Here is a 23,457-nt window from a genome sequence, read left to right on the forward strand (position 1 = left end):
GTTACATGAAAACAACAGGAACGCCTGTCTGTGATTCTTGGTTACAGTGAACCTAATACAAGACACTTGATGGTTACAATGACATTGACAGCATGGGCAAAGTGACAATCTAAATGTTTCCAAGCTTACAGAGGAGCCCGAGATAGCTGAAGACCATCCTGGTATGGATGAAGGCGTGGGCATCATGTGGTGGGTTGAGCTAATTGAAGAACTTTGTTTTGAGTTATTTGCGGAAAGATAGGTTTAAGGTCTCATTCCTAAGGGCTGTATGGAGGGCATTCCTGTGTTTGGGAGCTAGGAATAGGAAGCTGGAGCCTCCCGCTTTGGCCCTTTTGAAGGTAGGGATGTTAAGCTGATTGGTGTGATGTAATCGCTTAGGTCTGGAAGAGGCGGCTCGGACAACTTTTTCAGAGAGATAGGAGGGGGCTGAGAGTGAGAGGCACTTGTGGGTTATTGCTAGGGTCTTGAAAAGTATCTGTTCTTTGACTGGGAGCGAATGAGCTTCACGCCTTGCGTGGCAGATGTGCTCCCTTTTGGGAATGCTCAGAGCTGCCCTGAGTGCATTATTTTGAATGATTTGTAGTCTGTTGAGGTTTTTTGCCGAGGTGGCAGCAAATAGGACATTGCAATAGTCCAGTATAGCCCTGATGGTGGCTCTGGCTATGGAGAGACAATTCTGAGTGGATATGTATGGTTTGACTGCATTAATAAGTTTGGTCGTGAATGCAGCCAAGGAGGCAATGGCTCTGACTTGGCACGTCACAGAGAGTGTGGAGTCAATGTGTATCCCCAAGGTTTTAACTGCTGTTGAGACAGGGATTTGGGAGTTGTCTATGTTTAAGGTGTTGTATTGTTTGTCAAGTTTATTCAGTGTTTCCTTGGGGCCTACCAGGAGGAGATCGGTTTTATCCCGTTGAGGCACAATCTATTTGCTGCCATCCATGCTTGGATGGTGGCATAAGTTTTGCACAGTGTTTCTGTGTCTTTTTTGTATGAGCAATTGAGTGGGAGGAGGACCAATGTGTCATTGGCATAGTTTGTGTAAGCCATGCCGAGATTGTCCAACTTTTTGAAGAGCGGTAGAGTGAAAATATTGTATAAGGGTGGTGAGGTGCAGGAGCCCTGTGGTACTCGGCAGTGAATGATGATTGGTGCTGCCCAGGCCCGATCTGAGAATACCTTCATGGCTCTCCCTTCCAGGAAGGAGGAGATCCAGGAGGTAGCTTCGGGAGTGAATTGGGCTGAGTTCATGAGTTGTCTGCACAGTGTCTTGTGGTCCACAAGATCAAACACTGCAGAAAAGTTGAGAAGGAGGAGCAGCACTGGCTTGCCTTCATACATTATTTCCTCTAATTGGTTCCTTAGATCTAGTGGGCCAGATTCCGTCCCGTGACCTGGGCGGAAACCTGATTACCTCTTTCCTTGGATGTTGTTATTTTCTAGGAATTGTTGTATTTCAATGTATGCTTCTTTGACTAATATTTTTAACAGGAATGGTGCAGTGGTGATGGGTCTGTAGTTGTTAGGTGAGGCCGGGTCTAAGGATGTTTTTTTCAAGAGTGGGCGAACCCAAGCCTCTTTCAGACAAGGTGGGACAATGCCAGATTTCGAATGCTGTCAGGAATGGTGCAAGGGTGTCTGCACAATCTTTGATGAGAGTGGCCGGGCAGATATCGCCCTTGCAATTGGATGGTTTTATGTGTTTAAGAGGGGCTGATACTTCAGTTTCTGACACATCTATGAAGGAGAAGAGCATCCTATCCTTAATGTGGGAGTTTTTTGTTGGCAAAATGGGCAGGTTGGATTTAGGAAGGGCGTTGTAGTGAGAGATAATTTTGCTCTGCTGGAGATCTATTTTATTGAGCATGGCTGTTTGGATGTTCGAGCACCAGGATAGGTCTTTCACAAGGTCTTGGGTGCTTGTGGCTGGGGTAGCCAGTTCCTTGAATATGGCAAACATTTATTTGGATTCCGATTTGGCATTCACAATTCTAGTGTTATAGGATGTGGATTTGGCTAGAGTGATAGCTTTTTTTTATTGGAAGGCACGTTTTTTGTAGGTATCTAAAGTGGGGTTCTGTGGATGCAATGACGGATATTCACATGTACCCTATTGACCAAATAGAACACGCCAAAATATGACATGTAGCCATGTGGACAGGACTAGCTAATCAGGTGGTGCAGTAAGTTAACCTGGCTACACCCAGGCGCAATGACAAATATTTGGACATACCCTATTGATCAATCAGATCACGTGCTGTGCTTACGTGGCAATATATGATCAATAGCCACGTGCACAGGCTCACCCAATCAGGTAGCATGGTGCGTTAATGCAGCTTAACTCAGGAGCAATGACAGATGAGCTTACGTGGCAACACATCACCCGTAGCCAAGTGTACAGGATCAGCCAATTAGGTAATGCAGTGCTTCCCTGCCCTCGCAGGTGCTCACCAAGTGCCTCTCACATCTGTGCAAGCTCCCCTCACTCCTGTGATGACCTCCTCAACGTCCCCACCCTCTCTCATGCCCCCACAACACACTTTTCTGTGGTGCCGTTTCAGATGAAATGTCAGGTAGCAGTGGTTACCCCAGGGTGAAAAATGTTACAGCCTGGTGTTGCACACTTCATCCCTATCCCTCCTCCAACTCCCAAATTTCACATTGTGTCCTTTTGCCACCTGCCACCTCTAACCTGATGGCCTATTCATGTTTTCTGACCCGCAAATGACATTGTTCTACTTTTTTTCTTTTTCAATACTCTCGGCTATAACCGCTGTAACCTGGGGTTTACCCATGGCTATTGCTTGCATTGAGAAGAAAAAAGATGGCGGCTGTTTCATTTATAAACATACTAAACCCCTGTATACTCAATGTAGCCGGGCATACATAGCTATTTATATTACAGAAGGGGGCAACCCCTTCTCTGTCAAATATTGTAAAAAGTACCGGGAGGAAAAAACCCAAACCACAAAACGATTGCAACAATTGCAAGGATTGCAAGTCAACACTTTGTGCCTAAGTTGTTTCAAACCTGGTCCAAATCTGGTCAAAATCTGTCCAGTACTTTGGCCTTTTTTGTCCAAGGAAAAATGAATGGGGATAGGCTGAAAGTGCTTTAATTGTTTTCTTAATAACTTTCATATATTTTAACTGACCTTTCCCAAACTTTCCAATCTGGGGGGCCCATATTGTCTGCAAACTTTCAACCAAATCCGTCGCACAAATCAAAAGTTATTAACAATTCATATTTTGGATTTCCTATGAACTCCATATTACCTGCAAAGGAAAAGTATCATGACTATACTGACTGCAAGGGGGAGGTGTCATACTTATACTTCATGATGGGGACATACCTGAATTCCCTTTTAAGTAAAGAGGACTATTGTCCTTATATCGATTGATTGGGAAGGTGATCTGACTATATGATATACACTGGGTGATGGCCCAACTTATACTGTCTTTAGGGTCCCATGTCCACATAGCATGATGAGTGAACAAAGTCCCAACACTAATGGCTCGCTAGTATTATTTGCAATTGAACTAATGTCTCAGGGTGGAAACACTCCACAATGTGTCTTTCTATAAATTGTGAACACACGCCTGGCTAGAGGCAGGTCACATAAGGTATATGATCTGCATCTAGTGTGATAGTTGCCAATAGTCAATACTTCTCCTCATCTGTCACCAGCATGTTAGCAATGTATATGACCCAAATCAAATAATAACAAATAATAATAATAAATAATAATAATAAATACATGCATACAAATAATATGAAGAAGAACCCCATGTGTGGAAGCCACCATTTGTTTCATTTGTTTCAAAGATTGAGTCATCCGTGTAAGTAAAGATGAAGGGTGTTTGTGCCAGGTCATGTCCTCCAACTCTCTGGGCTGAGTTGTCGCTCTTTTGATGGTATACCTGGCCAGTACATCCATCATCATCTTCTCTTGACTACAAAAGGCCACATTCGGAAAACCAATGGAGATGGCTCTCGTTGTTGCCTGATGGTGTAGGGAGATGAGGGAGCTGAGAAAGCTGAGCAGGAAGACATCTACAAGATCTAGCCACAGCAGAAAAGAGTTGGATGGTTCAAGGTGAAAAGGATTCTGGAAGGGCAAATGGGACCTAGGTGGCAAGCTGGGGAGGGTTGCAGGCAGCAAGAGCCCTGATTGGAGAGGTTGGCACCTGAGAGACGCGTCATAATTGGTGGGGTAGGAGGGAATAACGAGGAGCGTTGATGTCGAAATGAAAAGAGCATGGGCAGTAAAGGAAATAAATCAATCAGTGGTCCCAAAAACACAGAAAAATATAAACAGGGGTCATAAAAAATGGCAGGTTCTTGTCCACCCAGGGAACTTTATGGAGACAAAGGGCTTGTCAGAGGTCAGTATCTGTTCAATGGGTCCTTATTGGGGTGTTAGTCACATGTGTTCTGTGATGGGTTTCGTCCCTGGGTTGTGTGCAGACAAAAACGGAAATGCATACGCAGTTTACCTTCTGATTCTATGCACATAAAGACCATAGGACAGTTGCATAAGATACAGGGCCTAATTTACAAAAGAAAGCGATACGATCGCACAAAGTGGTTAGCGTGAGGAAGAACATTAAGCAGATGAAAAATAAGATTAGGGAGCTGATTCTTGGTATTAAAGGCAATGCAATGAATAATGAGTAGGGCCTGGAACGACCCCAACATGCCTCTGTTGCAAACAGAACATAGCAGTGTCGAACAACCTTTGCGCCGTACCTATGGAAAAAAGTAATCAACCACTACTCCCAGTCCACTCCTGCGACCCACAAGTACACCTCCCAGCGCCACCATTAAATAAACTGCATCCGACCACCTTAGTTAAAGCAGCGCACATGTAACCCCACTAAATTGGGCCTCGCCACCTACCTTAAGGCAGCACCCGCGTACCCACTAAATTGCGCCTCGGCCCGCTAGCTTGAAGCAGCACCTGAATACCTGCACTAAACTGCACCTCGGCCCCCTAATTAAAGGCAGCATCCATGTACCCCCACTAAACTGTGCCTCTGCCCCCTAACTGATGGCAGCACCCGCATACCCCCACTAAATGGTGCCTTGGCCTGCTAAGTTAATGCAGCACCTGCGTACCTCCAAACCCAAACCGTAGTCCACCCTTGTCCCAGTCCCCCCACTGACCTGTGCCCCAACAAATGGACCCAAGGCAGCACCGACAAGTCTGCCCTCATTCCAGGGCCCCACTGAGCTGTGCTCCAACCCCTGTATCCAAGGCAGCACCCACAGGTTTCCCTCTTCCCAGTCCCCCCACTGACCTGTGCCCAGTCCTGGACCCAACGTAGCACCCAGAAGACTGCCCTCCTCCCCACAGACCTGTACCCCAATCCCATGACCCAAGGTGGAACCTACATGTCTGCCCCCGTCCCAGTCCCCCACTGACCTGTGCCCCATCCCCCAAACCCAAGGTGGCACCCACAAGTCAGCCCTTGTTCCAATCACCCCAATGGACTGTGCCCCAACCCCTGGACCCAAGGAGGCACCCACAAGTCCACCCTCATCCCAGTCCCACACTGACCTGTGCCCCTACTCCAGGACCCCTGGCGGCACCCACAAGTCCACCCTTATCCCTGTCCAATGTGGAGCACCAACCTTCCTCAACTCCTCTGGCCTGGCAAAACAATGAAGCACACCTGCCAGATATCATCCTCCAACATGAACACCTTGGAACAGTGCTATTTAATCCAGGCCTGTAACCTCTTCCATGGCTACCTGTTGGATCACACTCAGCTACACATCAACAGCCAACCACACTGTGACAGCAGCTAGTGAGGCCACATACCTACTCAACATCCCCAATGCAATGAGCCATGCCTGTGAATGAAGTTTGAGCACATCCACATTGACAAGTAAGTGCCAAGAGGACACCACAATATCAGTGGACCAGAAAGGAACACAATGTACAATAAACTGAACCTTGAGTGGTGAATGAGCAGAGGCGAATGAGCTGGCACCAGATACAAAAAAACATTGAAACCTTGTGGAACATGTGGCAAGACACATGAAGAAACAAGTAGCCATCCCCAGCGAGACACCAAAAACACCATTATAAACCACAAACATCTCACTCATCACTAAATGCATCCCCACATTGACACCATTAGACATACAATCTAAAAGTCACTAAACCAACACTGAAATACTGACACCAAACATGCAGTGCCCCTACGCAAGGAATGGCATCAGACAACAATCCCTCACTACCTCCAGCCCTCTTATGCTCCCACCCCTACATGTGAAAACCATGCTACATTTCCAAGTCTTAACTTTGATTTTGGATTGAAGCTTAGACATTTTATTCAGTAAGGCTGCCTGAATGTTGTCACACCATTTACTATCTTTGGTGCAGGTGTCAGGAAGGGGGGCTGAAGTTTCTAGCTCTTTTACGATCTTAAAGAGTTCCTTTGTGTTCGAGTCAGCTTGCAGGATGCGGTTGTTAAGGGTTTCTCTTTTGGCAGTAATAATAGCATCTTTGTAGGTGAGAGAGGCAAGAAAGAAGCCATCTTTGTGGTCATCAGAGGGGTGGCTTTTCCAACGATTTTCAGCAGAGCTTTTAGCTTTGCGGAGCACTCCTAACTGTGGGGTGAACCAGGGGTTGAGATGTGCTCGTGGTGCGATGGAATCTATAGCTGTAAGCATAGTACTGTTGTAGATGTCTGCTAAGGAGGTGTGATCGGAGCAGGTGTCCATGGTGGCACTGAGAGATGGGAGTAGAAAAGGGAGGAGTTTCTCCTTGGTTAGGTCCTTTTTTCTTCTAGTAGAGAGGGCTGGGGCTATCAGGGTCGGAGCCCGCGGGATAGCTTCAATGTTAAAAGTTATGATATGATGGTCAGACCATAAGCATGGGGTATTGGCGAGGACATTGATATTGCAGTTAACGCCGGCTAACCAGTCGAGGGTCCTGCCTTTGTTATGAGTGGGTTCTTGGATGTACACGGTAAAGACGAGGCCAGTTATAGCATTTTCCAAGTCTAATGCGGCGGGGTCTTTCGGGTCACCAAGACCTAGATTAAGGTCACCTAGTATGATAGTTTGGGAGTTAGTTTTGGTTTTGTCAAGGAGGAGTGTGGTTATTTCACCGACAAAGGATGGTGCTGGGCCTGGAGGCCTGTAGATAAGGTGAATGGTAGCAGTTTGATCAGGCGTTAGTGATAATTTGACAGATAACGATTCAGCTGATTCTAATTTGGAGTCAGAAGCCACTCTTAGGCCGAGGGAGTTTTTATGGATGAAGGCCACGCCACCGCCCCTGGATTGGGCAGTGGTACGGTCACAACGTGTGATGCTGTAGTCGGGCGGTAGGGCCAAAGTTAGTGACGGGCCAGAGGACGCTTGTAGCCAGGTTTCGGATATAGCAATGAAATCAAGGTCAGAGGAGGTGATGAGGTCAGCAATGTCGAGTGCGTGAGCTGGGAGGGATCTGGCGTTGATAAGAGCACCCTTGATTAGAGGTGGATTCTGCTAATTGTTAGAAAGTTTGCAGGTAGCTAAGGACGAAAGTGCGAGGTGAGAAGAGTGAGGGGTTTGCTTGATGGAGTTGCTGCAGGTGTGTCGAATGCGGAATCTGGTACCTAATCTCTGGTTTCAGAGAGGAAGAGAGCAGGGTTGGTTGGTGGTAGGTTTCTTGGCATAGTGTTCCAACCACAGTGCAGGGTCATTGAGGTATTGGTTGATGTGGTCACTGGGGTAGTGTAGCTCTGTAATGGTGGCTGCAGGGCTCATTGTGAGGATCACACAGGACAGTACCTGGAATTGTGGGATCAGACAAACCGGACTATCAAAAGAGTGGATGGTTTTACCCCTAGGGGGAGAGTTGATACAGTAGGTAGCTGTGTGACAGAGGCAACCTGTAAGGTCAGCGTGTAATACAATATATGGAACGCACTAGCAAGCATGCTGGTGTTGCTAGAAGCCTAGATGGCAGATACCTGGGAGATAGGTGGTCCGAGGAGATACACGGGTGGCACCAAGGTAAGGAACAGCGCGATAGGCTGAGATGCACTGGGGTAACACCTAACGCCTAGGAATGATGCATCACAGTTAATCTGAGAAGCATAAGGCAGGACAGGACCTAGATTTGCAGTATCACAGTTAGGATGAAATGCACAGGGCAGGGCAACACCTAGGTTTGACACGTCACAGTAGGCTAAGATGCAACACCTAGATTTGACACAACACAGTTAGGCTAGAATGCACAAAGCAGGGCAACACCTAGAATTTAGAACAGCACAGTGGGCTAGAATGCACAAAGCAGGGCAACACCTAGATTTAGAACAGCACAGTGGGCTAGAATGCACAGGCAGGACAACACCTAGATTTGAGACAGCACAGTAGGCTAAAATGCAACACCTAGACTTAGAACAGCACAATAGGCTAGAATGTACAGGCAGGGTAACACCTAGATTTAGCAGTACAGTAGGCTAAAGTGCAACACCTAGACTTAGAACAGCACAGTAGGCTAGAATGCACAGAAGTACAGTAGGCTAAAGTGCGCACGGCAGGGCAACGCCTATATTTAAAACAACACAGTGCGCTGGGATGCACAGGCAGGACAGCACCTAGATTTGAGACAGCACAGTAGGCTTAAATGCAGCACATAGACCTAGAACAGCACAGTAGGCTAGAATTCACAGGCAGGGCAACAACTAAATTTAGCAGTACAGTAGGCTAAAAACACAAAGCAGGGCAACACCTGGATTTACAGTCCCACCGTTGCAACAATAGGCTAAGGGTGTAGGTATAATTTCGGCTGCAATGCAATTTTGAATACATGCAATTGAGTGAAAGCTTCGCTTCTGTGAATAGAGTTTCCTTAGCCTTGATAGGGTGTGTTCATTGTTTGCATGGTGCCTCCCTCCCATTGTTCTTCTTCATTTTCCTCCTGGAATGGGGATTTTTTTCCATGTTCCGCCCCCTATTTAGTTATTTGTGCTGACGTTTCACACGTGTTGTGCTACCTATGTGCCAGGCAAAGCGCACCAGCACAGCTTGCACTAGGAAGGACCAGCACAAAATCCGATCTGTGAATCGGAAATAGCTTTTTATCATGGCACAAAGTCATTTTGCGCCACGCTAAATATTTTGTAAATTAGGCCCACACTCTTTTTATATCATCATTCCAATGTATGTGAAACGACTGTCAACTGGTAAATGTCCAAAAGGGAATCCGTAGTTCACCCGCTACTGTAGGTGGCAGCACATGTACCATTAAGTTTGGGCAATGCCATCTGTTGAGTATGGCCCTTTTACACTTTAAAACACCTTTAAGTAAACCAACATTTGATGTTGCTACTAAAGGATGAATGTATTAAATAAAACAATGTAGTGGTGCAGTTCTTCTCAGATAAAATGTGCAATGCAATGTATTTTTATTTATTTATTAGAGTTTTTTCATGTCAGCTGTACAATATATGATTGCTTCTGAGTACAAGTACGGAAAAAAATGGAAATTAAGTCCATGATGATGTCAAGGGTGGGTAGCCAATGGGGAAGGTGGAGATCATTTGCAGCAGGCAGGAGTGAGATTCCAGTAGACTCAGAAAATGCTTAGGGGAGGCACCAAAGTCTATTCGCACCCGAGGAAGGGCAATCACATGGCTGGAATAGCGGGCGCGAATACACAATCTCTGCAGATGTCCCAGTGACCCAAAGCCCTACCACTAGTGGCGCCTTTTTTTTTTCTTTCAATGCAGGGAGGCTACAGGTAGCTTCTCCCTGTGGCACCAGGGTGCCTCTCCCTGTTGCCCCCCTTGCGCCCCAAACAACCCGATTCCCCTCCACTTACCTGCAGGAGCAGTGCATTGCGCTCCGTCACGGGGCTCCTCCTGTCTGGCCGCTTTAGACATGGAAAATTAACTTAGTCCCATTTCCATATGGCGGCTGCCATCTTTTTTTTGCATTGAGAGATCGGCTGCTCAGGCATTACAGATATCCCGATAAAATAATGTGAAAGGTGTTCACACCCAAGACAAATCCCAGGATGCATATGGCTTTCATGCTCTACCAGGAGGCAGACATGGCCTTTAACGGGCCACAGGCCGAGCTAAGGCCCTCGCTTTGCTCGGCCTGCCTTAGCGCGGCTGAGGGCTGTTAAAGGCCATGTCCTTCCTCGTGGTAGAGCATGAAACACATACAATTCAGTTGTGTCACATTGTTTTTCTTCTTCCTTTATTGTTGTGACACAGTTTGAAGGCTCTTAATCTCTGAACATCGGTTCCTTATAGATGTGCTGTGATTCATTTAAAGTAAAATGTATTCTAATGTAGTATGCCAGGAAGGTTTGGGGCTGAGCTAGTGGTGTTTTTAATCAACTCTTGATTGGAGATAGAGACCTTGGAGGGATTGTCAGGCTTCCCTTATTTTCTCATGTTTCTTTAGGTAAATAATCACGTGGGACACTCCATTGTGCGCCAATTTGAGCCCTGGGGTGGTTTTATTTTAGAGGCCATCATTTATACTGTTCTTGTAATGTAGTTTAGGTACAATAATGTCCTCGATAGCATCCATTGTGTGCTTGGCTTCCTCGAATGGGCATATGTTTCTTAGAGAGCAGAGTTTCTAAATGCATTTCCCAGCAACTATGATCAATTAATATAATGAATTTTAACTTAATGATGATACATGGTCACAACGAAAGCTATGCTTCGAGCTTCAATGGACCTTCAAAAACGGATTTAAATAAAACATATCTGGGACTACAGTCGACGGTGGAGTGGCCAATTGGTCACCTTTACTATATGAATGGAAAATACACTTGCATCATGATACCAAAACCGGCATGCATAGGAAATGCTGCCTAAATTACCACACATGAAAGGGACGAAGAGGCCCTGAAGAGAGAAGTAGCAGAAGTCCATGGGGGACAAGGTACGTGTGCCTTGGTGGAGTGGTGAGCACTGGAGTTTGGGTGGTCGTGTGTGATTCGGGCGTGGTGGGTGTATAGTGGGGATGTGAAGTGTAGAGAGGAACTGGGGAAGGTAACATGCTTGTTTCGGGCGGGGTAGTTTGGGAGTGGCTATACGTCGGAAGAGTGCACAAAGGGGTATTCAGGAGTAAGAGTGAAATCCCACAAATGGAAAAAATCCCACCCTCTGAACGCCACTTCTACATGGCCAAAAAGTGAAGCCTTTAAGGGAAGCAGCCTCCATAGGGCGCAATTTTCAGATAGAACCCCACAATCTCTTTGATAGCATTACTTATTTTAATAACATTTTGATGATTATCCACCGACTCACTTACTATTTGTGGTTATTTATTTTAAAGGAAAGTGCTTCACAAGAAGGCAACATTGGCTACTGGAGCGGTTCCATTGTTATGTGATTAGCAAACCACTGCACACTCATGCCATAGTAATTAATACATTACACAGGTGCTGGAGACATTAAATGGGAATAGCACAAGACGGTCTTTAATGCATATTCATTTATTACACTGGGGGTCATTCCGAGCTTGGAGGTAAGGTAAAAACGATGCCGGTAAAGGATTACCGGCATCGCTTTCCGCTACGGTCTATTCTGACCAACCAGACCATTATTTACGCCAAGTAAAGTACGATGCTTTAAATAGCTGTCCATGCGCACGCGCGACACATAACATGCCGGCATTAACGGCATGCCGTAAACCAGAGCTGATAACAAGCCCTGCGGACATGCAAACAACGGCCTACTGAAGGCCGAAAAGTATCTTACCGGCATGGAGTAAATACCGGCATCTCCGGGAAGGTGTTAAGAACCCTGAGCAGTGTTACCAAGAGCCACAGGCACACACAATCAGCTCAGGAGGAGGCAATGGAGTTTGGCACAGCACAAAAGGAGCACACACCACACCCCCTCCCAAACTAAGATGATACCAATAGTAGTGGCATTACTGGAGCTGGAGGCCCTGCTTGCAAGGCAGCAAGAACAACAACAACAACAACAGCCCCCACCACTGAGGAGACACAGGAGGAGAAGGAGGGTGAGACAGGCCCAGCATGCCCCACCAGTGCAGCCCCCGTTACCACGCTGGCAGCCCCCAATCCCTCGCATCAGTGTCACCCCCTTTAACCTAACTCCAGAGCAGATGCACACCCTGTACCGGCTTGACCGTGACACCATCACCACCATAGTGGACCTGATCCATGACGACATAGTGAGCCTCATAGAAATACGCACCGCCATCCCCCCTCTACTGAAGGTAGTGTCTGTGCTCCACTTCCTTGCTACAGGCACCTACCAGCACACAGTTGGGCACATGCCTGGCATATCACAACCCTTATTTTCCCGGATACTGAACCAAGTGCTGGATGCCCTACACAAGCACACAAGGAACTACACATCCCTACCACGGACTCCCCAGGAGATATTCGATACAAAAGTTGCCTTCCATGCACTGGCAGGCCTGCCAAATTGTATAGGTGCCCTCAACTGCACCCACGTGGAGTTGGTGGTCCCGCATGCCATGGAGGTGGCATTTCGCAACCGCAATCAATACCACTCCATCAACGTGCAGATGGTATGCAACGCCAGCAAGATCATCACACATTGCTGTGCCCGACATCCAGGATCAACTCATGACTCTTTGGTCCTGCGGAACTCCATGCTACCACGCCATATGGAGCGACATGCAGGACAACGTGCCTGGCTGCCTGGTGAGTTGCCTGTCTGGGCCATGGCAGGGCATCGGGGTTGTGAGGTGGGTGGCTGCATACCCCACCTGGGTGGGAAGAGGGGGAGATGCATACTCCACCTGGGTGGAAATGTTGAAGCCAGTGCACGATGTGCAACTCACCGAACACTGTGCCCCAAAGCAAGTGAAACGGCACATGACTACCAAATCCCACAGTGAGAAAGTAAGGCTGACACCTAACACTACATGACTGACAGGTAACCTGGCCGCATTCAACAACACATGTACCAGTGATCGGTGGCCCTCACACATCATAAGGGCTTCCAGCACTATGCAATGCATATGCACTATGTCACTGCCTCCAGCATATCACCACACAGGACAGTCATCCCTGGGAGTGCATTGATGTGAGCCCAACAGGGATACCACAGCGTGTCACTGGTACTGCACACCCATAAGAGTGCTGTAAGTCACCATAGTACGGATCAGTGCAGAATGACGAATATGCTACTGACTACAGGCCACAGAACAGGCACGAGGAGGACTACAATCGTTCCCATACCCGTACACGTGTGGTGATTAAGCAGGCCTTTGGCCTGTTGAAGGCATGATTTTGTTGCCTCAGCCGGTCGGGTGGGGCACCCATCTACAGCCATGAGAAGGTGTCCAAGATCCCCATGGCATGTGTAATGCTGCACAATATGTGCATCCGTCGGAATGTGCCCCTGTCCTCTGACATGGGACTGCTACCACCAGATGATCATGAAGGTTAGGAAGAGGAAGCAGGGGCAGGACAGCATCATAGTGCCGATGCACAGGAGGGACATGCTGTGTGGCAAGCATTGATTGGACAATATTACTGACACACAAGTCAGCAGAGGGTGTCATGACATGAGGACATAGGGCACTGGGTGTGGGGCTACATGTGTCAGATATCAAAAGACACATGCGCAATGATGAATGTCCACACTGGTTTACCTTTGCAACACAAACGGTGTATTGAAATTGAAAATGCCTAAGTGAATAACAAAACCCCCACACACCCTCACCCCCCTTCCCCTCCCCCCAAAATGCCCCACACACCCTCACCCCCCTCCCCCCAACTCCCCCACACACCCTCACCCCCCCAACTCCCCCACACACCCTCACCCCCTTCCCTCTACCCCCCAACTCCCCAACACTAGTCCCATGGTGTCCATGTAGGCCACACGTGGCTGGTAGGAAAGTTACTACGCGCTCCCGGGGCCAGCAGTGGGCTCGTCCGTGTCGAGTTACTGGTCGACGGGGTGTCCTCATGCTCGCCCTATTGAGAAGGATGTGCAGCCTCAAGGGCGTCGGCAATGCGGCCAAGGACCTCACATAGACGGTTGGTGCTGTCCATCACCACCTGCCGCATTGCCCTTAATTCCTCCCGCCACTCCTCCCGGCCCTGCCGATTGTCCTGCATCAGCTCGGTGATGAGGGCGGTGAGCTGCGCTGCATGCTGCATGTCAGCCGATGGTGTGTTGTCCCTGCAGGGGATTGTGCTGCCATGACCTGCCAGGGCTTCACCTGGGGGACTGGGCACAGGATTGGCTTGTTACTGTGATGGTCCACGGACACATTGGCCAGGTGTGTCTGGCTCGCCCGAGTCGCTGCATGAGACCTATGGGTAGGAGCTGGCCTCTGGGGTGTGGACGACTGAAAATGTGTCCTCCTCCTGCCGCTCCACAGGTGGAAAAGGGGCTGTCTACAGATTCCAGGGGGGCCATGGCTACCACCTCCCCAGCCACGCTTGACTCCTCAGACCTTGGCATTGCCGATGTTCCTGGCGCCAATGCAGGGAGAGGTGGGGCTGGTGCACCCTCCATGGGCCTGGCAGGAGCCAGTGTTGCGCTTCCAGGTGTGCTCTTCCTGGCTGGGATGCAGCGGACCCTGCCTTTGCCCCTGGAGGTGGTGGGACAGCTGGCCTCGTGGTCCTTGCTGTCATGCTCACTGCCTGTGGGGGTAGAAGAGAGGGACGGCATGAGTGATGATTTGAGAGCCAACTTTCATACATGGCTACATTCACATATTCAGTCATTTGGGGGTTATGGGCATTTGGGTATGCAACGGCACTACATTAAATGTATGCATGCAGGTGTCGGTGTCACTCATGTTGGCCAGGTACAGTGCTGTCTGACTAACACACTGTCCACAACAGCTGCCCAGTGTGCCTCATGGGATAGGCCACTTCATGCAGTATGTGTAATGTGCATTAAGCCCTTGCACTTGGAACTTGCTTGGGTCGCAGTTGCTTCGGCATGAATTTAAGGGGGGGACACCATGCCGTGACTCCTTGGCCAGGCCTTTCAAGTGTATGTCATGGCATTGGCATTGGCAGTGTTGACTTTGGACACTCACCTCCATCAGCGGACGACGGAGCCCCACACTCCATGTTGCCGACCCCTTCAATTGATTCTTGGCCAATCGAGCCGGCACACGTCTCCTCCCATGGCATCAGTTTAATGGGGGAACATGGGCCCCCTCCAGTCTCCTGGGCCTGGCTGTGGTTTGCCGAGAGGATGCTCCACACCCTCAGCCGAAGGTCATCCAACTACTTGCGGCAGTCCTTGGGGATGCGGGGGGTGTTGCCGACTGCACTCACCCTCTGGCCCACTAGTGCCCAGAGGTTTTTCTTCCTGAGCACCGGCCCTCTCCGCATGTCTCCGCTGAAGACAATGTCGGTATGCTCCTCGAGGGTGTCCACCATCATCTGCAATTCGTCGGGGCTGAAGCTCTCCTTGCGGAGCCGTTCTGCTCCCTTCATGGGTGCTTTTCGCATTCCTGGTGCTTCTGTTAGGCTTTTCTAAGATTCTCAATGGTCCCAGGGGTCCTGCCTGCTGAGGTTGGCAATGGATTGTGTTTTTAAAGATGGCTGCCGTGCTCCTTCACATTCCTGTGCGATGACGAGATGTCAGGTTCCGCTATTTAGCGGTGGCCGTAAGTTACGGTAGCCTTAATTTACGGCCACCGCTTTTGACGCTTTCCTCTATGGCGCTAGTGTTATGTACGGTGCACTTCATGCCGGTAACGGCTTTTTGGGGCCCTTTTGCGGCATGGCGCTAGGTACATTACCAGCATGGCGCAAAGCTCATGCCCGCAAAGTCGTAATAGGCCACTTTTAACGGTCTATTACCAGCTCGGACACAATTAGTGCTCCATGTCGGTAATGACCGGTACTTACCTCCAAACTCGGAATGAGGCCCGCTGTCTCAGCCATTCACTGTTCTATTGCAAAGGTGGCTTGTTTTGAATGTCTCATGAACAAGAGTCTGTTTTTGAAAAGGTTTGTCTAGCCACATGAGATTTAAAGGATTTAAATGTGGGTTTCAGAAGCAGGTGTTACTGCATACGTCACATGCACAGCAATACAATGGTACTACATTCTTCAATTCAACTTGGGAGTGAGTTTTACAACAGTCTGAAGCAACTTGTGGTCCTCAAACCACATATGCGTTCTGGATTTTGGGTGAAATTGCTATTGAAACAACACATTATTCAATGTTGTATCAAAAGCTGCGATATGTTTAACTTTACTGCACTACGAAGAGATGGGAAACAGCCACATTATTTGCCAATGGCAGAAAAAATACTAGCTGTGAAGTGCTGCCTAGGGCACTTTGCAATACTTCTTTATTTTGAGAAATGCATAGGTTATGGCAGTTTAATAACTAAATGTCTGCCCCAGAGACTGAAAAAAGGGAGGCTTTTATGGTGAAGTGACAAAAACTAAGATTGGTAAATGTCCATTTCAAGCCCAAAACGCCACCAACATGCTGTATATCTTGACATAAATACTACTAGAAGATGACCTGTCTGTCACATGTGTTGAGCATTTTTACAGTTGCCCAGTGTCAGGCATAAAATCGATGATATTCAAACCTGGATTTGTTTTTCTCCTGACGTTGCAGTCCTATCGTAGTAGTTCTGCATTTTGGATAGGCAATACAGTGGCAAAGACTATACAGGAACAGACAATGACATGATGTAAACGAACTGGACTTGCAGAGCCCTACGTCTACGGCACGGACCACAGTAACCCAAGATGTCCCAGCTGCACAGCATTATCAGTCTCCCGGGTGGTGGGCAATCAAGCATCTCGATGTGCATGCAGGAGGCCATGGAAGAGGCGAGTGGCAAGTGATGTACCTTGTTGCAGGAGGCCATTTTCTGCTGTTTGGAGGAGAAACAATCAAGATGGCGACCAGAGGAAACCCGGTGCAGAGAGGCTGATTGTGAGGGTCAGACATGGACATCAAATTGTAGTGGGGAAAGGAAACTGCCAGCGGGCCCACTGCGAGCAGAGGGGTGCGGGAGAACAGCAGGTAGCTGCCAGCTGCAAAGCAGTGAAATACACCTGTGGTGTGGCGCCAGACCTGGAATTAGCCAGCGCAGGGTGAGTGAATAGGCCAGCAACAGAAGCAGCGGCTGGGAGGAAGGTTGCCCGGCGGATGAAAAGAGGACACAGCAGCTCTGAGAATGCAACTGGGGTGGGAGAGTCGGTGGGACTCAAGCATGGCACTGAGGTGCCCTACAGGTCAGTGCCAGCATAGAAGAAGGCACACCAGCTGTGCAAAGTGGATTGCCAGGTGCTGTAAGGAACTCATGGTGGCAACAGTAAAGACAAACACAAGCGATCACAGTTCAAGGGTGTTTATTAAACTGTATAATGAGTGAGAAGAATGCCTAATCTAAACCTAAATCTAAGATGGGAGCAAGCAACAACCATCAAATAATAATAAGGCAGTAATGTCAAATAAAAAGGGCGTATACTAAAAAAACCTATCGCCAATCCTTACAACTAAGTTACAAAATAGTGTGGGATGATGTTCTCAAGAAAATAAAGAAGTCTTTACCAAATAAAAATTCAGGATGTCATGGCTCTGGTCTCCCTTCCCCACGTTTTTAGCACGTGACAAGGCAGGACCTTTGAGCACAGCACACTCCTGGTCCTCGCCAGCATGAGGTTACAATTCCTTTCAACAATGCAAGGACCTTCTGGGGCCAAGTCTCTTTCCTGCAAAGTCTCTTGCCTTAGAAGGCCTGCTGAACCATAAACAATAAACAAAACACAAGTTGCTCTGGTAATCTTTCACATTGGGTGATTGCTCTTTGCTCCTTTGTTCCCCCTCAGCCGGGCTCTGATCCTTCTTGCAATGTTAGCCTCCCTAAATCGGGTTTTCTACGGCCTTCCACTCAGATCGTATAGTTCCAAAAAGTCTCAATGTCTTTTTAAACAACTATTCATTGTGGACATCCCTTAGCCGGGTTCACACTTGTCGCCACAATGTTCACCGTTATATCACTATTTACCCTCAATTCGCAGGCATCCCTCTGTCCGGTTCACATTTGCCAGTTTCACAGTTCAATCAGTTTTCTCCAATGTCAAAGACTTTCGAGTGTATGAGGGGGTTTGCTCGACCCTCGTAGGACCACTTTGACACTTCACACCAGCCTCTCCTATGGTCTATTGCAATGTAGTTTCTACAAAACAGCACAACCCATAAAGGCTTCAGTCAGATTCTTTTGAATGAGCATCCACGCAAACCAGGACCACTCTGATTCTGAATCTTTTACTAGGGTTTCTTTAAAGTTCAATTACACAAGTCCTTTGTTCAACAAGGTTGCTGCCTGCAACCTTCGACCCAGCACAGTTTGGTTTACTATCTGTCTTCTCCGAATCACCGGGTGTGCTGAACTGTTGGAGTTTCTTGTCTTTGGAGCCAAGGATGGCACCACAGTGGCAAGGCTTCTCCCCACTTTGGCTATCAGCGTGGGAGGTCCCTGGGTGCCGTTGACACCTATCACAACACACGCCAGCTGGACTTCCTGGTTTTATGATTTCCCTTTCGGAGGCTTTGTGGGACTGAGTTGAAAAGGGCAAGGGCAATTCCCTCCTCGTCGTCCCTCCAAACCTCTCTGCCTTTCTCCTCTGTTTGAACTGCCAGTCCGGATTAGCTGCTTCCTCGTGCGTCCAGCCTTACTCAAAGTGTGCTCTTGACTCTGCCTGACCCTTGTGTTGGGACAAGTCAGGTAAACAGCTCTGGTGTTAGTCCGTTGTAAGAAAGTGTGTTGGAAAAGGGGGTGTGGGGTAGAGTTTCTAAGTGTCCTGCGGGCTAGGATGGGGAAAAGGTATTATAAGGAAGGGAGTACCACGTCTCACACGTCGGTGTCCCACTTTCACTCACCAAAGACCCCCAATCCAGGTGATCCTGCCCCACTGGTTCACCCGCAGGAACTGGACCCAATAGTGTTGGCTGTGTCATGGGCACCTGGATGACAGACTTCTGGGGACTAGCTGTAACGCTCACCTGGTTCCCACGGGGGCGCTGGTCTAGTCTGGATTGCTGTGGCCTCTTCTAGCGTGATGCGCAGGACCTGGAACACCGATTGGACAGGACCTCCAAATCGTGCTTGCCTGGCCCGTAGGAATATCCTTCTGCAGATGAGAAAGGGGATTAACAGTCTGCAGAATAGTGTGCTAGCTCCCCCCTTTCCCCCTTCCCCCTTCGTTCCTCTCTAACTTCCTCCAAACCCCGGTTTAAGCTCACCTTATGGTTTGGAAGGATGAACTCTCCATCCTGCTTCTGGTGCAGGGGCGCGTGTTCGTCCAGTTACTTCACTGGTTTTCAGAATGGCGCTGGCAAAATCCACTTGACTTTCCTGAACGATGCGCCATAAGTATGAAAGTTCAAAGTTCAAGTGAGGCCCCCTTTATGTTGTCTTTCTAACCTGCGATCTGTCCTTTATTTCAGGTGCAGAATGAAGGCGATGCGTCGAGGGGTTAAACTGCCGAGGTGAGTAGTGAGGAGGGCGATCCCTCTAAATGTCCTTATCATTCCCCAGAAATGTCTCTTGTCCTTTCCCCATAGGGGCCGGGGTACGGTACCTGCCAACGGGGCGGCGCCGACCCGAAATGTGGAAGAAAAGCCGGTAAGTATTATGGCTGCTAATCAGGCTTTCCTTCTGTGTTCCTTCTGCTCACCTTTTGTTTCTTCCTCTCTCCCCTAGGTGCAGAGATGTGGAGTCCGATGCTGACAGCCGCGATGGAGCCGGGAGATGTCTCGAGGACAGGTGAGTGAAGCGTGGCGCTGCAGCGAGCAACGCAATGCTTTTAAATGGAAGTCTTTCTTCAGGGATGCTGGCGAGAAGATTCCGGATGCAGGTAAGAAGTTTGAAATAGTCCTTGATTTTCACCTTTCTCTTCTCTTCCTTCCTTGCAGGTCTTGCAGGTTCGAGGCGGGCGTGGCTGGAGTCCAGGAGCAGGAGCAGACACGGTGAGCGTTAAGCTGCAGGAAGCAGAACAATGCGAAGCATGAGCTGCTGTCTGGGCGTGGCTTAAATAGCCTCCAAAGAAATCCCAGGTATGTATCCTTCCCTGGCCACGCCCGAGTGAAAAAATAGTCCCCATGAAAAAGTAGTCCCTTTCAGGTCTCAGGGAGGCCTGAAGCGTGCAGCATGGTCTGCATCAGGTAAGTGCACAAAACACCTCCCTTTATGAGCCTGGCACCTATGGTGCCAGGACTGATGTCCAACATGAGCCAGGACTGAGTCCAAAGAGCCCCTATAAGGGGCCGCTGGGCTTTTACCCGAGGGCATGATGCCTGCTTCCGGGGGTGCTGGGCCTGGCCTGGTGCTCCGGGGGTAGGCATCATGACAGCACTCCCCCCCAAGGCCCCTCCCAAGGTCGTTCCTTCTGGAGGTTTCGGTTTGTTTGGGAAATTCCGATGGAACCTTTTTACCAGCCGAGGTGCATGTACGTGATCACTGGGTTCCCAAGACCTTTCCTGAGGCCCGTACCCTTTCCAATCAATTAGATAGAAAAGTTTTGATTTTGAGATCTTAGAATCCAAAATGTTCTTCACCTCAAATTCAGATTCCCCATCTATCTGCATCGGTTCTGGTGGCTTTGTTAATCTGGTTCCTGGGTGCACTGGTTTCAAAAGTGACACATGAAAAACGGGGTGAATCCGCATGTTAGCTGGTAGATCGAGCTTGACTGCCACTGGGTTGACTATAGCTTTGATTGAGTAAGGGCCTAAATACCTTGGATTAAAAGTTTGAGGCCCCTTGAGTGATAGGTGTTTGGTAGCCAACCATACTTGATCCCCTATTTGGTATGGAGGCGCCTCTCTTCGATGCAGATCCGCATTCTTTTTGTATTTCCCTTTCGCATGTTGCAAATGTGCAGTTGCATCCTTGAAGGCTTGAGTAATCGTAGAATGCAAATGGTCCACTGCGGGCATTTCAAGGCTCAGAGGTGAGTCCAAGTCTGAAGTACGAGGGTGATGTCCATATAGGGTATAAAAGGGGCTCTGACCAGTTCCAGAGTGTATCGAGGTATTGTATGCATATTCTGCCACCCATAAAATGTCCTTCCAATTACCCTCCGATTGGTGCAACATACATCGTAGATATTGTTCAAGGGTCTGGTTCGTTCTCTCCGTCTGACCATCGGTCTGTGGGTGGTGGCTGGTCGAGAGTCTTACGTCGATTTGTGCCAGTTGACAACACTTTTTCCAAAAATGAGAAATAAACTGGCTTCCCCGATCGGAGACTAGCATGGATGGGAATCCATGCAAACGGATGATATTTTCGAGGAATTCTTTGGCAAGAACAAAAGCTGAAGGTAATCCTTTCAACGGAATAAAGTGGGCCATTTTGGAAAATAAATCCACCACGACCAGAATAGTATTGTAACCATTACAAGAGGGCAGGTCCGTGATAAAATCTAGTGACAGGGTGTGCCAAGGTGCTGGTGGAATGTCTAAGGGCTGAAGAAGACCGGCGGGTCTTGTCTTTTGACCTTTGTTTTGGGCACAAACTCCACAGGACATCACAAAAGATTTAATATCCTTTTGCCAGGAAGGCAACCAGAATTGTCGTTTAACCTTTTCCTCTGTTTTGGCAATGCCAGGATGTCCTTCCATCAGGGTATCATGATGACGGGAAATAACCAGTTCTTGCAATTCCTTTTCTGGCAAAAATAAGCGTCCTTGGAAGTAAGGTAAGCCATCCTTGACTGAAAAGTTAGACCCCCTTTTGATCCAATCCTGCAAGGCTGAAGAGTCCAGGAATTGTTTCACTTGTGCTTGAATGTCTTCAAGGGTTTGTAAAGTGGTTATCCCCAAAATTCTTTGTTCGGGAAATATCGGCACAGGTTCTGAGTTTGTGTCTATTTCTTCCATTCCAATTCGGGATAGAGCGTCCGCCTTACCATTCTTATAGCCGGGGCGGTAGGTGATTACAAAATCGAACTCAGCAAAGAACAAAGCCCATCGGAGCTGTCGAGACGATTGAGCCTTGGCAGTTTTTAAATATTGTAAATTTCGGTGATCAGTGATCACGGTGATGGTATGCCGGATGCAGAGGAGATAATGCCGCCAAGCCTTGAAGGCGGACTTAATGGCTAATAGTTCCTTATCGGTGATCGCATAATTTATCTCCGGCGGTGAGAACTTTCTGGACCAAAATGCTACGGGGTGCAGTTGGTTGGTTTCAGGGTCTCTCTGAGACAGGACAGCTCCCATGGCTAAGCTGGACGCATCGGTTTCGACTATATATGGGAGATCGGAACGCGGGTGCTTCAAAATAGGTGCGGACGTGAACTTAGCTTTCAACTCCTGAAAGGCCTGTTCGGCTTCCTCGGTCCATTCAAAACCTTTATTTTTTCGCAAGAGTTTAGTGATGGGTTGCACCACACGTGAAAACTCCGGGATAAACCTGCGATAAAAGTTGGCAAAACCAAGCATGCTTTGGACACCTTTCACCGAACTAGGTGATGGCCATTTGAGGATGGCATCCACTTTCCGTGAATCCATTCGGACCCCTTTAGGTGTCAGGATGAATCCGAGAAACTCAACCTCGGTGGTATGGAAAACACATTTTTCCAGCTTGGCAAACAGTTTGTGCTGGCGCAGTTTCTCTAGGACGTCCCTGACATGCTTTCTGTGATCAGATTCCGAAGAGGAGTACACAAGAATGTCATCGATGTACATGACAACACAGACATCGATGAGTTCCCGAAGGACATCGTTCATGAAGAATTCGAAGGCTGCAGGCGCATTGCACAACCCGAAAGGCATCACCTGGTATTCGAATAGTCCATATTTTGTACGGAAGGCCGTTTTCCATTCGTCGCCTTCTTTTACTCGTACTAGATGATAAGCCCCCCGGAGATCTAACTTGGTGTATACGCAAGCGTCCTTCACCTGGTCAAGGAGTTCAGGGATCAGAGGCAGAGGGTAACGATTTTTAACAGTTATATGGTTCAATGCGCGGTAATCGATACAAGTTCTAAGGTCGCCTTCTTTTTTAGGCACGAAGAACAAAGCTGAGGATGCCAGGGACTTTGACGGGCGAATGAAACCATTGGCGAGGTATTGATCTAAATATTGTCTCAAATGCAGATTCTCTGGTTCAGTAAGGGCGTGAATCCTGCCTCAAGGGGGTTGTGCACCGGGCACCAGATCGATTTGGCAATCGTACGATCTGTGGGGAGGTAACGTGTTGGCCTGTTCCTTTTGGAAGACGTCCTGAAAGTCTTGGTACTCTGGAGGTAGTTGCACGGGGACAGAGGTTACTGATGCTAGATTAATCTTTGGATTTTCTGGGTAGCAGGTTTGTGCACAATCCGGGAAGGTTATTCTCTTCGCTCGCCAATCAATTCGAGGATTATGTGTCTCTAACCAAGGGATTCCGAGAATAAGCTGAAACTGTGGAGCCTTGATTACATCAAACACAACTGCCTCCCGATGGCCATCCAGACCTACAAGTGTCACCTCAGC

The sequence above is a fragment of the Ambystoma mexicanum genome, chromosome 7q (assembly GCF_040938575.1).
Source record: "Ambystoma mexicanum isolate Mex_15411 chromosome 7q, UKY_AmexF1_1, whole genome shotgun sequence".
Classification (NCBI taxonomy): domain Eukaryota; kingdom Metazoa; phylum Chordata; class Amphibia; order Caudata; family Ambystomatidae; genus Ambystoma; species Ambystoma mexicanum.